Source organism: Pimephales promelas, chromosome 22, assembly GCF_988280905.1.
Source record: "Pimephales promelas chromosome 22, fPimPro1.hap1.1, whole genome shotgun sequence".
NCBI lineage: Eukaryota > Metazoa > Chordata > Actinopteri > Cypriniformes > Leuciscidae > Pimephales > Pimephales promelas.
In genome coordinates, this window is record NC_142790.1 from 5,576,802 (window position 1) to 5,590,419 (window position 13,618).

At 39.7% G+C, this 13,618-nt stretch overlaps 1 long non-coding RNA gene across 1 annotated transcript in view; it reads left to right on the forward strand.

Annotated features, from left to right (window-relative positions):
- The first annotated feature begins 1,241 nt into the window (after positions 1–1,241).
- LOC148969511 (uncharacterized) overlaps positions 1,242–13,618 on the forward strand; it is a 46,373-nt gene continuing 33,996 nt past the window's right edge. The window contains exons 1-2 of the long non-coding RNA XR_016149359.1: positions 1,242–1,686; positions 2,635–2,713. This is a non-coding gene — a long non-coding RNA (uncharacterized LOC148969511). The remainder of the gene's footprint in view (positions 1,687–2,634; positions 2,714–13,618) is intronic.

The window sequence follows — 13,618 nt, forward strand, 5'->3', positions numbered from 1 at the left end:
ATAACAGCGTTTTACACTTGAGGGACTGTTTGAAGACAGTTAACAAAAGCTAAACTGGTAGAGAATATGAGAACAGTCTCGGGTGGATATATGTTTAATTAAGTTAACTGATGAAAAAGATGGCACAGCATGGGGCTGAAGAACTCATGCAAGCCTCTCTCAAAGCAATGGCTCTTCTGGATTCCGTGGGCCCTTTTCGCCAGGGCATTATGCCAAATGTAATCAACTAAATATGAACCGAGCAGAATCTTTTCTGGTTGTAGTTGTTTTTCTCTCTCTCCTTTCCAAAACCACCTGCTGATGAGGGTTAACTTCTTCAAATCCCTCTTCTTTTAGGAGCTTGAAGGCACGCACACATCCTGAACCAGCGCTTACAACGGCATTGTCGTGTTTGTTTCATCCTCAAAACGGAAATAATTTGCAAAGAAAATTATAGGCCTCAAGAGAGTGGCTCTTTTGCATACTAATTTTGTTAGACTTATCTCCCGTGGACCCAAGTATACGGGAAAACCATTAGGGAGTGTGTGCGCATTCATTTGTTCCTTTTGTTCATGAAGAATGAGTGGCCCCTGTCTCATCTCACCTTGACGGGCCCTCTGGAGAACAATGGACACGCAATCTTACATATGAAAAGTCGTCAGCTTAAATAAACACATCCTTTTATCAATTAGGGCTGCAGACAATCCGCGGTGAATAATTCATTTCGATATACATTTTTATATGACAACCGTATGACTGATCCGTGTTGCGGAAATCTCCAGACCTCGCAGTTAATTTGAACATTTGAGGTATACAGACACGGTTTTTGGCGGACCATTGTCTGGTTTGAGCCCCCCTTTGCACCGCTGAGGGCACTAATGCCACCTCCACCAGTCTGAGACCACCGCTCACCAGCATGTGTCCAGCAGCTGTAACCCTGTCAAAAACATGGAGCCGAATCTCGCTTTTTGAAAACACACTGATTATGGTGGGAAAGCCACTCGCGCAAAAAAAAGTGTTAATATAATAATAGTGCTAATATAAGACACTAATCGAAAGATATAGCGATATTTTTTTAATTAGTTTTAATTCATGATATATATATATATATATATATATATATATATATATATATATATATATATTATTTAATCGATATAGGCTACATAAATAGGTTTATATTTTAAATTTGTGTTTGAGTGTTTTCGAGTGTTGCAAATGTGTTTTTCATAATGCCAACAACATAGATTGTACATAGCCTAACATACATACAACAACATACAACAACATAATAACGACTTTAAATTGATTTTATATTTACAATAATTTCCATTTATTCTCATTTTTATAAAAGTGAAATCTTGTCAAAGTAACTTGTATGTGGTTCAGAGAACATCGTATTTTGAGTTTTATTATTAAACCAATCCTTCATTGAATTAACTCAAACTTTTAGGCATTTAAGTAAATTATTTTTTTTTTATTATTTAAACCAACAATAGGCTACTTTTTTACGGTATTTTTGCATATTTTTAATGAATTTTATGATTAATGATTTTACATTAAAACTATTAAAAATATATCCCAAATGTATTAATATTTTATATACATTTATTTTTTTATGAATTTTGTTTACAGTGAAACTGAAGACCAATCACATGCCAGAATACATCAATACGTCATTGCAGTCGGAGTTCAAACGAACAGCCGGTAAGTGTAATTTCGAACTTAATCTAAAATATCTTAAAAGGTTTCTTTACAAAAAAAAAAAAAAAAAAAAGGGAAATGTCTTAAAATAGATCAAAAATATAAACGCAAAATAATGTTTTAATGTCAGTCCATAAGGCGATGTTGTAGCTAGTAGCTACAATTCAACGCTGTTTTGCAAAAACTATAGCCTATATGCAAAAGCACATATGCATTGCTACGCTATCAGAAGTTATATTCATTGATTGAATGACTTAATAATAAAGTAAAATCTCTGTCATTGTGTATTTCAATTTGCAGGTGAACTGAAATAGCCTAAAAAAAAAACATCTACATTTAAACCTGAAAAAAATAAAAAAATGATGAAATAAAACCTGTACATTTCCCTTCACTAGCGTTTCTGTTCTGAGGCTATTGATGGTAAATTCAGAGAGAGAGAGAGAGAGAGAGAGAGAGAGAGAGAGAGAGAGAGAGAGAGAGAGAGAGAGAGAGAGAGAGAGAGAGAGAGAGACTGCTGGGGGTGTTTTTTAAGTGGCCACACAGGGGGAGAAATCAAAAGAGATTACCAGCAGGGGGCGGCAGCAGAACGCTTCAGATGCCCCACCCCTTCTGCCTTACACACCGCTAAAAGCTCGTGGCATTCTACAATGATTTATCTTATTTACCTATCGAAATTATTCGCATTTCATTGTTTAACATCTCTGTGGCAAAATCAGAAGTAGTATAGCCCGGGCTAATTCGTGCCCTCACACAAACAAAAGCTGATGGCGATTACTTTGGGCCCCATCGGACAGGGGTTAAACAGACAATAAAGGTCAAATACATTTTGATAGATAACATCTCAAAATGTAGCTATGCTCATGTACCTCCAGATATTTTAGTATGTGTAAATGCACAGAGGAGCACTTCAGCAGTCATTGTTTTGTGACCTCTGTGGTGACTTTCCCGTAGTGACGCCACATCTCCTCTCCATCAGCCGGTCCAGTTCTCAGCGGGTCCAGAACACACAGGACGGCCAAACCCGCAGCAGGTAAACGTGTGGCATTTAACACGTGATGTATGAGGGTAATTAACAAGACAGGGCAAGACGCAACATAAAGAATCAATGACTCTGGGCTTCTTTTCCTTTAACCGATCAGGCGGTTTTCATTTCTCAGACTGCACTGATTTGAGTCTTACAGTAGCACTACACACACACACACACACAATTTCTAGATCTCTGCAAATCTCTTTTTGACATATGTGCTGCTTATCAACACGTTTACAGAATCACACGTCTATTTCAGTTTTTGGTCCCTTGATTAGTTGCAGGAGATATTAAACATATGTTAACGCTCTCCCCACCCTGACATGGTGTAACAACAGTAGAAGGTTGGGGTTAATTACGGAGGTATGGTGTAATAACGAGTTCAACCAGAGTCCTTTTGTTTCAACACCTCCTGATGGATTGACAGAAAAAGGTTGTCCTCCATTCTAATATTACAGTACAATATCTGTTCCATCTCCAGAGGTCAATTATCTCTATACTAGCTGTACATCTCATATGAGGGCCCGGAGGTTGAAAGCTCACCATATGTGGCCTGACAGTTAGGTTTTATGTCACAATATTTTCAGGATCGCAGATTTAAACAGATTGGAGCAAATGAAGGTGAGAGTGCAAATAATGCGACGGGGACATTACAAAAGAGCAGTTCGTTGGAAATTAAGAAAAAGCCTAATTGCGTCGAAAGCCTGCTCAGTTCCTGCATCCCTTGATGGACAGAGAGGACAGTGTGTGTAGGAGATTAAAAATGGAGAGTGGAGGAAAGAGTGGAAATGGGGGTGCCAAATGAAAGGAAATAACCCAAAATTTAATAATGTGCCGGACCACCTCTTGTGCGAGTACAAGCGTAGCATCTGTGTCAGATGTTGTTAATTAACGTCAGTATGTTCCTCACCCGCGCTCGGCTTCCTGTCGTCCACGCGGGGCAGAGCCCAGTGTCGTGGCACACTCACACAGGGGTGATGTGTGTGTGTGTGTGTGTGTGTGCGTGGGACAGGGGGGTGCTGCGGTAATCCCACTCATTATAATTCCAATCTGTGACTCGTCGAGGGACCGCTTCTGTTGGGGACCACCACAGCAACTTATCAATATGTATTTTCTCTCCGAACCCCTCCCTGAAAGGCCACGACACCAGTGCATGTGTGTGTTTTGGGGTTTGTGCAATTACAGCTCCAACCCATGGCCATCAGAAGGATGACACAAAGAGCCGAGTGTACATTTGGGGTCAATCTTTACTGTAAAAACATATTCATGATTTGAAATCACAACATTGTTAAATCAACTTAAATAATCAATGTGGTTCAGATAACTTAATATTTTGAGTTTCTGATGATTAAATCAATCTCCTTCATTGTATTAACTCAATTTTTTCAATTTAATTGAACTTAAAAATTTCAAGGCAATCGGGTTACTTCATTTTTTGAGTTAAACCAACAATATTTTTTTTTACAGTGTTGGCGTGAGCCATGTTTGTCGTCAAATGTGTGTTTTATGCTAAATCTTTTGGTTAACAGCCTGATGCGGCACAATAAACAAACACCAGGCCAATATTAGTCTGATAAAAATATGTGAATTTTTTAATTTCACCACTATAAAAATATTGTTGGTTCACCTTAAAAAAAAGTGACCTGGTTGCCTTAAAATGTGGTTCATTGAAATTAAAAATGTTTATCAAAATATGAAAACTCATCTGAACAACATTAATGATCTAAGTTGATCTGACAAAAATGATTTTTCACAGCGTATACTCAAAATTCAATATAATAATGTAAAAAAGAGTGTGCTAGTTGAAATTGCTAAATTTTGACACTACTTCTGACAATCAACCAATCAGGCAAATGTATCAGTAATCGCAAAATGATGGCTTTTCACAACAATAAACTGAATTTTATGCAATTTAACCAATCTCATAATAAAAAAAAATGATATTCCATTATGTTGTACACGAGATTGAAAGCCTATATGATGACAGTTTGCCATTATTATTGTGCTTTAAAATGAGACGAGTACATCACTTATTGCCATATTTATCATGTCACTCATCCGAAAGTACTGACACTTGAATCATTTTTGCTAATACTGATTGATAACTTCTCATGCTGAGCCAAAGACATCCAGTTATGAATTATTACTTCTGAACGAGTCGAACAGGTTTTGATGAAGCAAGAGTTTTCAGCTAACTCTAGACCAAAAATAATTTATCTTGTCAGTCATCGTGATCAAATAAGAGACATTAGCCATGACAACGCTCTTGATTGATCGTAATTCCTTCGCATTCACAATTGCTAGATTTTGTCAGTCTCAATGATGAATGACCCACTTTTAAGAGAAATACCCGCTCGACAGTCAGGTGAAGAAGTTTTCCTTCTTTCACACAAGACAACCACACTCGAAGTCACTAACGTGCACCTCAGCTGGCGGTTTACTCCTTAAGTGTTTCTGGGTACAAATCAGGAGTTGAAAGTCAGTAAATTATCTTTAATGCTGGCAAAAAAGCAAGAAAAACGAATAGGCTATTTTCTAAATGATGTGGTGCGCAGTCCTGCGATCATCGGGATGTTGTAGTCGCCTCCCTGTTGATCTGATAATTTGCCGAGCCGTGCACCTGGTGAGTCTTATAGAACGCCAGACTCTGGAGGCAGCGCTAAGCTATGTTATATGCATGAGACGGAACATCTAAAGACCTGCCGCTGACAGTGTTTGCATTAACATTCCATTTAGAGCGGAATAAAATCAGCGTGGAAATAGACCAAGGATGGTACAGGATCAAGATGGCTTCGCTGTACCGTCGGTCGTGGGCAGAGCGTGCTTTAATATGGATACACTCATGATGTGATGCTTTTAAATGGACTACAGTAGTTCCTTCTCGAGGGGCCTGTAACCCTCAGCCTGGGACTGATGATAAAAGCCGAATGGTTGTGGCTAGCAGATGGTGGATGGTTTCGGAAACGGCAACGAGAGTGAAGGGCCCCCAAAGCACATAAAAGCGACTACAAACTGGGTGCTTACGAGTCAGACTATAGAGACTTTTCCTCCCATTTATCGCAGGTGCTTTTTTCTTTACACGAGTCTGTCTTGTGTTTGTATATAGATATGGCGGAGGTGATCTCTCTCTCAGTTTTTTTTTTTTTTTTTTGGTGGTGCTTTTGGTACAGCTTGCCAAATGGATGTCTGTCATAGCGAGCCTGGAATGTGTTTTGGAGCCACACACCTCAGCACTAATTTTGGGGTTGGGGACCACAGAGTGCGAGCGTGCTGTTGCCATGGCGACTGGCGACTAACCGCGCGGTGCTCTCTGCACTGTCGGCCCCTCCCAATCATTAGCCAGACCGCCGCCGCTTCATACCATATATCTGTAATCCCCATCATGAGTGCCATCAACCTAATTGTACACTAAAAGTGATGCACTTATTTATGTCTAATTGCAGAGCTCGTCTGGCTTTCGCAATAATTAAAAGTTCAAGGTAAACGTACAATACTATTAATATCCTTTCCAGCCACATCATTTCAGCTCATCAGCACACCTTCCCCCTGGGAGAAATGTTGTTTTTTTTTCTTCAGAGGAAAAATCCAAATTTACCACAATACGATGCTAATTGAACAGAAAGGGATGGCGTGAAATTGACAGATCGTGGCGTTTTTCAGATTTTTCCGAATTCAATTTAACAATGCAGAACAGATGAGAAGTTTAACATGAAAATCGGGATCGAAAATAAACCCTACTGAGATGCAAGAAAACAGCTTTGAATTGAAGGGAACAGATTCTTCCATTAGAAGCCAGTCATTTCACGAGCAGCCCTGGTGATATTAGCAGTCAGGCTGCAGATAACTGCCTGAGAACTGTCTTTGCTCCCCATCATTCTCCTTTTGTATTTTTAGACGCTCCTTTATGTGAGAACAATGGCTTCCATATCAAACATTTTAAATGATGCTTGAAATACCAGTCACTTGACTTTGATGTCACAGGCAATTAAATCCGACCTTCCCCTTCCCTGTTAATAACAGCAATCTCGCCCAGTCTAGTACCTAATTAATATGTGCTATTTGTCACTTTGCAGTGACACGTGTATTTCAAAAAGAGAGAGCCGTGGAAGGATAGTGCTGTTGGAAGGGACCTTCTCTGTTATTAGAAGAAAGATGTCACTCGTTCTTGTCTTTCTGTTTGATCTGCGCTGTCTTTCCTTCTTTTTTTGCGCTGCCATTTTGTGGGAGAATGCCACGAGAAAAGCGCGTGGGCACGGATGTGTGACATGTGATGTCTTCAGACCTTTCCTCTGTCTGGTGTGTGTGCGCCATAGTGTTTGTAAACACGCTTTTTTTAAAATGGTATTTGTTCAATTATAATTCGATCTTTTAGTCATTGGTAGGTCGAGTTATTGCAATAACATATTAAGGGTTAATACCCTTGTTAAATGCCAATAAATATTCCTGGTTAAATGCTACTTAACGTCTGCCAAATAATTTTAATTCTGTACAGAATTGCTCTAACAATGGAAGTCTATGGGCCCTAAAATTATTAGCTCAAAAAAGTTTAAAGATAATCGGTGATGTCATGCTACTTGGATTTTGACATCCTGACTCGTTTTAACCCCTGAGTAAACGGAATGGTTCCTGGGTATAAACTGCAGTTTCACACTAGCAATAGTGAGCTAGCTTTGAAAGCATAAGATCCAACCCTCCCTTCAGAGCTCCTTCAAAACACATGAGCAGTGTGCAGTACAGCAGTGAGCAAACAAGAGTTAAGCTACCTCATGTCTCAAAGCACATAACATTACAATAATAATGGACATAAACTACTAAAAAGAGCACTGCCTGTAGCCTACCACCTGACTACTGCAGGTTAATTCAGCGGTTGATAGTGTTGACACTGAAAGTATAGCATCACGGGTTTCCATCTCTTCCTAATTACAGTTATAGCCTGAACACAGCATAAATTGGTTGTTTTGGTTCAGGAAGAACTGTAAACAGTACCTGCTGTTTTGGTTGGGGTGCTTGGTGACTGACGCCTGTCTAACTCTGTAGATTCAGTGATGTCTGCGCGAGGTATGGAAATACATACGTGGATTGGCAAGTAGGGTAACGTTGGCCTCGGAAAGAAGACAATTTGGTCCTACACCGTCCACAGATGATATATACACTGAACAGAATCATATCCGAAAACCAGTCAGTATGTGTGACCACCATTTGCCATTTAGTTATTTTTTTTCTGTTGATGTGGTTTGCAGCTTTATTATATATTACTAAGCTGTTTTTCTCCTTTTCTTGGTAATGTATTTTATTCTAAATTGGTTATTACCCCTTCCTCCCCTTTCCTGTTATTCTGGTGCCATTTAGGCGTGGATTATCTGCATTTTCTGCAGAGGTTGCCGTCAGGGGGCCTGAATTCTGTAGCTGTCATAACATTTTGTCTGTAAAATGTTTTTACTTTGGTTCTCGTTTTCATTATTTAGTGTAATTTTCTTGTTTTTTGTTAATGTGTGTCTCCCTTTCTTCTTTCTTCAGGAACCAGTGTGGAACAAGGGAGGCTAGATGCTTCATTTGGTAGTGTGTGCTTCACCATGTGCTGTGTGTGCTGACAACTCTCTTATTGTGTGGGCCCGTGGTGTCTGATTTGTTGTGACTTGAGGTGGGTTTGGATGACCTCCTTAGTTGCAGCCGGCCAGCCTTTTTCCCATTAAGCCATGGCCCTGGATAATTATTTTTGTTATGTTGGGAGATTCCTGACAGCGAGATAATTTTATTAGCTGGTGATTCTACAATAAAGTGTATTTTTGTATTGCTCCTTGCGTCTCACGTTATCTCTGGCTTTAAATGGTAAAATGTACCAGTTTGTCCTTATTGCTGGTTATTTCCCTGGCGCTCCACTAGGATGGCATAGTCTGATTAATTTAATAGTGATTCACTTTTCCCTCCACTTGAGTATTGCCACATTTTGGCGTAGTCGGCAGGACTTACCGGGTAAGGCAGAAAGTGAATCATGGTGGTAATTCAGAGTTAAGTTAGTCTTTAATATTGGATTAATTATTTATTTTTTTATTGTTTTATTTATTTATTTTTTCAGGAGCAAAACATCAGCTTGCGTCTCGACCTTTTGGGCAAGCTGTATTTCTCTATCGGTGGCCCTTTTATAATTTTTTGGGTGAGTGTAGCAATGACCAGTATGGAGGATGAGATCCAGGAGTTGCGAGAAACAGTGGCAAAGTTTAACTGTTTGCGTCTTGAAAGTGAGCTACCTGGTCCTAGCTCTGTTCCTGTGGTTACTCCCGCAGCAGTACCTGACCCTCCCCAGCCAGTTGAGACTGATTTTGTCGTGCTGGAGCGGTTTGTTTGTATGCCCAGGGAAAGACAATGTCCAAAATTGTCTGGCAAATTTGGTACTGGTATTTACGAGTGGGTGGAGGAGGCTGAGGCATGCATGTGGGCTCGGAGGAGATTAGACTCTGTCCCAGTGAGGAAGATAGACGATTTTATGTGAGTTATATGGTTTCTCCCATTCATATGTAGCACTTCAATAAGTCTTATGGCATGTCATATTCCAGACGGCACCAAATTGTTGCCGCCACTTGCTCAGGGCACTTTTCTGGGGATGCTGTGCTTTTTGAACCACCAGAGATTGGGTTGCCTGTAGGTCTTTTGGCGTCATCTGCATTAATGCGGGTAATCCGAAGCACTATCTATGTACCAGTCATCAATGTAGGTAAAACTGATGTAATGCTTTTTCGGAACTCTGTTTGGGCACTTTGCACCGGGTATTTATTGTGAGCCTGCTCCTTGGCATCTCGGAATTTAAATCCGTTTCGTCGTCAGTGAATCTTCAGATTCCTACAGTTCTTCTTTCGGTACTGGAACAAATCAAGAAACTTGAAACTTGAACCTGAACACATCAAGAAACTTGATTTGTCCGTGTTGACAGTGACCGAACAAGAACTGGTGAGGTCTCTGCTGTTAAAATTTCAGATTCGGTCCCAATTTGACAACGGTACCGGCGGACACCTCTGTTCGAGTACGATGTGGTAAAAACGCATATAAACCAGTTGTAGTCCTCACGCCTCCCCCATTGTGTTGGAAAAAAAAGGAGGATGGTATGTGTGTAGATTATCGCCAGCTGAACACAAATAATAGCCACGTGGAGCACCTTTATCATGAATGGATGCACTTTTATGGACTTGAAAACAAAAACGGCCTTTCACTGCCATTATAAAGCTAGGAAGAGCTTTATATATTTGAATATAATATATTGTATTCATCTGAAAGAAGAATTTCATTTACACTTTGGATGGGTTGAGGGTGGGTAAATCATGGGGTAATTTTAATTTTTGGGTGAACTATCCTGTTAATAAACTGTTGAGCAGATTTGTTGAAATACAATTATAATAGATAACTAAATGAATACAGGATAATAATAATTGCCTGACAATAAACTGAGTTAGAATATTTTATTCTTTTTTTTTCTTCTTTTCTTCATTAGGAGGACCATATTCTTGTATCACCCTGACATTTTTACTGTATATCCTCAATAAAGTAACATTAGTTACATTCAGAAATTAAAACATTATTATATAAGTGCATTTAAGTCATATAAATGTATGAGTAGCTGAATTGTTGTTTTAGATTAAAGTCGATTAATAGAACAAAAAGTGTTGATTAATAAAATGACCCAAAGTATTTACAAACCACATTATAATGCCAAAAATGGATATGCGATTCAGCCAAATTAGGATATGATCTAAAATATAGCCTATTTGACGACCTAAACCTGATATTCATATGTAATATCCTTCCTTGTGGAATGATCTGTCCTGCCTTTGATCATAACAGACATGAATTCAGAGGTCCAAGGCAAAGGATTTGTGTAAATTAAGTTGAAATAAGCCCCTAGATGTATGGACAATTAGCATAATCCACCCATGTGACAAGGTCTATCACGATTGAGGGAAGTCAGACGCAGTAATGTGAAAAGCACGGGTGACATTCATTGGACTGTCTCTTTAATTAGAGCCATGTCGCGTGTGCGCGCGAGCGCGTATGTGTGCGTGTGTTGACAATAGCAATTTCAGCAGCGGGTGGTAGAGCAACATTGTGGACAAAATCAGTGATACTCTATCTGAGATGTGACCAATAGACTTCCTCAAGTCCTCGCTTGAGTGGATCAAAAAAAAGAGACATAATAGTTGGACACAGGGCTTTGAGATGATCAGTTTGAGGCAACAGTAGAATTTCAATGAGCAACACTTGTACTGCTTCCATACCAGATGTCACTGTGGTCACGGTCAAGAGAGTGTCTCATCTGTTCGAGCCTTTTCCCACTCACTTTTTCTCGCTATTTCCATCTCTTTTTATCTCTTTCTTTCTTTGCACATCCCCGCTCACACATGCGACTCGCCCCATGCCGCTTTCCGCCAGGAACGGGCTGCAAAATGCTGCCAGACTCTCACATCTGTGCTGCAAATGAATAGTTTCCTTGAGCTCTGTGACTCAAGGATTCACTTTTAAAGAATGCGTTTTTTATTGGATGAACCGACTAATGTACCATGCAGTGTAGTACCACTAGCATTTTATGCCGCATTGGTAGAGCCAATTAATTTGCATAATTTGGTGTGCGGTTGCCATGACTCTAAGGAAGTCACGTCTGCTCCACGTGTTCTGATCGATTCATCATTCCCCACCATTCAATTAATTACATTTATGACAAACTGAAGCCTCTGCCCACCCGTAGGCCTCTGTGGTCGTCCTGTGATATTGCGTCTTCGCCAGAGCCCTCTGATTTACGGAGCACCTTCGCACTGCTCCATGCCTTAGGCTGAATAAAATTAATATTTTGTTTCCCATCTGGAGGACTCGGTAAAATTAATGAGGGAAGGAGGCCCGTTGCTAGAGCAGGACCAGGGATCAATCTATCCGTGTGTGTGCTACTGGATGTGCGTCTGACTACACGCTTGTCTGTGTATGAACGTTTTGCTCAGTGAATAACTTGATTAGACTTGACTTTTGAAGACCATCAGTTGTTTTCGGTGTTTGATTGAGCTGACATAATTATTAAAACAGACAATGGAGAATGTTTGGTTGGTAACCTAACATCTGGACTTTACACCATGTGAAGTGCTGAACACTGAGATTGGCACAATGTACGGTACAGTGACACTAGCTTTTTTTGCACTTTTTTTGCACTTTCAGGATCCAGTTTTCACTTTGAACGTTATGTGGTGACCCAAAGCCAGAAGCAAAATTATTAATCATAGTAAAGCTAAACATTTAAAAAATAAATAAATAAATAATTAATGTCTAAATTGGTATGGTATCTAAATAGACATAGAGTGGTGCAGGTGTAATGGACGTAGGTCAGTAAGAGCTGTGCTGGTACACCTCACTCCCCAAGAGGCGCTAGAGACTGACGCTAGTGGCTGTGGCCTTTTACGTCCTTGTTAGCATGTGTGCTTCCCACGCCGGAGCCCCGGTTCGAATCCCGCTCTTAAAGGGTTAGTTCACCCAAAAATGAAAATTAAGTCATTAATTACTCGCCCCATGCTGTACCAACCCCGTAAGACCTTCGTTCATCTTCGGAACACAAATGAAGATATTTTTGATTAAATTTGAGAGCTGTCTCACTACCACATTGGCTGCCTAAGGGACTGGCTCTTGACGGCCCAGAAAGTCAATGAAGAAAATGTTTAAATATCCCATGTGACTACCGTGGCTCAACTATAAGTTTATCAAGCGACGAGAATACTTTTGCGCGAAAAAAACGACAACAAAAATGACGACTTTATTCGACTATTCCTTTTCTTCCTTGTTGGCCTGAAACGAGACATCCTTAGATTTCCACGACGCATGCGCGAGAATTGCGATCTCCTTCAACTACTTCAGTTCAGTTCTTGCGCATGCGTCGTGGAAATCTAAGGAAGTCTCGTGTCAGGCCAACAAGGAAGAAAAGGAATAGTCGAATAAAGTCGTTATTTTTGTTTGTTTTTTCGCACAAATAATAAAGGATAATAAAATATTACATAATCTTACTCCTCATTAAAAATTGTCTAAAACATTTAGGTCGATTACAATGAATTATATGCATATAAAATAACTATTAACAGTCTATAATATGTCCGAACATTGCCATTATTAATCATCAATGAAAATTAAAAACACGTTTATTTCAAAAACATTGTTTGACAAAATAATAAAAGAGGTGTTACATACTGTATCAGGTGGCTTGAAGACGGTGGGTAATATTATCCATTTTGCAACACGAACTGGAGGTAAGCAACAGTAATTTGTAGCTAGTTTGAACTACAGAACTTTAAGATCTCCCTCTATTCATTTTTATTTTAATTTTATTTTTGCTGCAGATTAAATGGTTAAACTTCTGTTTTCGCTCAGGTGCAGTGAGGACAAAAAACACTGAGTTTAGGGCAATCGGTTCGTAGCTTTGCTTCAACTGTGCGATATAGTCACGAGGAGCGACCAAAATTTCTGACATGCCAGAAATTCATCCGACCATCCGATTGTCGATCGTGAGACGTTAATCGCCTCTCGTTTCTCCCTGTACACTGCACGAACACTGCACGACAAACGACGCACGACAAAGCTGAAAATCGGTCCGACACGGAAAAGAGTCGCACGAGTCAGAATTCGGCTCAAAATCAGACGAAAATCGCACAGTGTATGCCCGCCTTAACTTGACAATACGTTTTGTTGTTCAACACACAGTGCACGTACTCACACCCCACATTTAGTTTGTTTCAAGTTTTCGCTATCAGTGAATAATTTACATGTAATTTACGTTTGTGTGTAATTTACATTTGTAGAACAAAACGTACAGTATAGAAAAAAAAATAGTCACGTTATGTTTACCACAGGCTTTATTTTACACATGAATCGAAAAACCCCAATATAAAACCC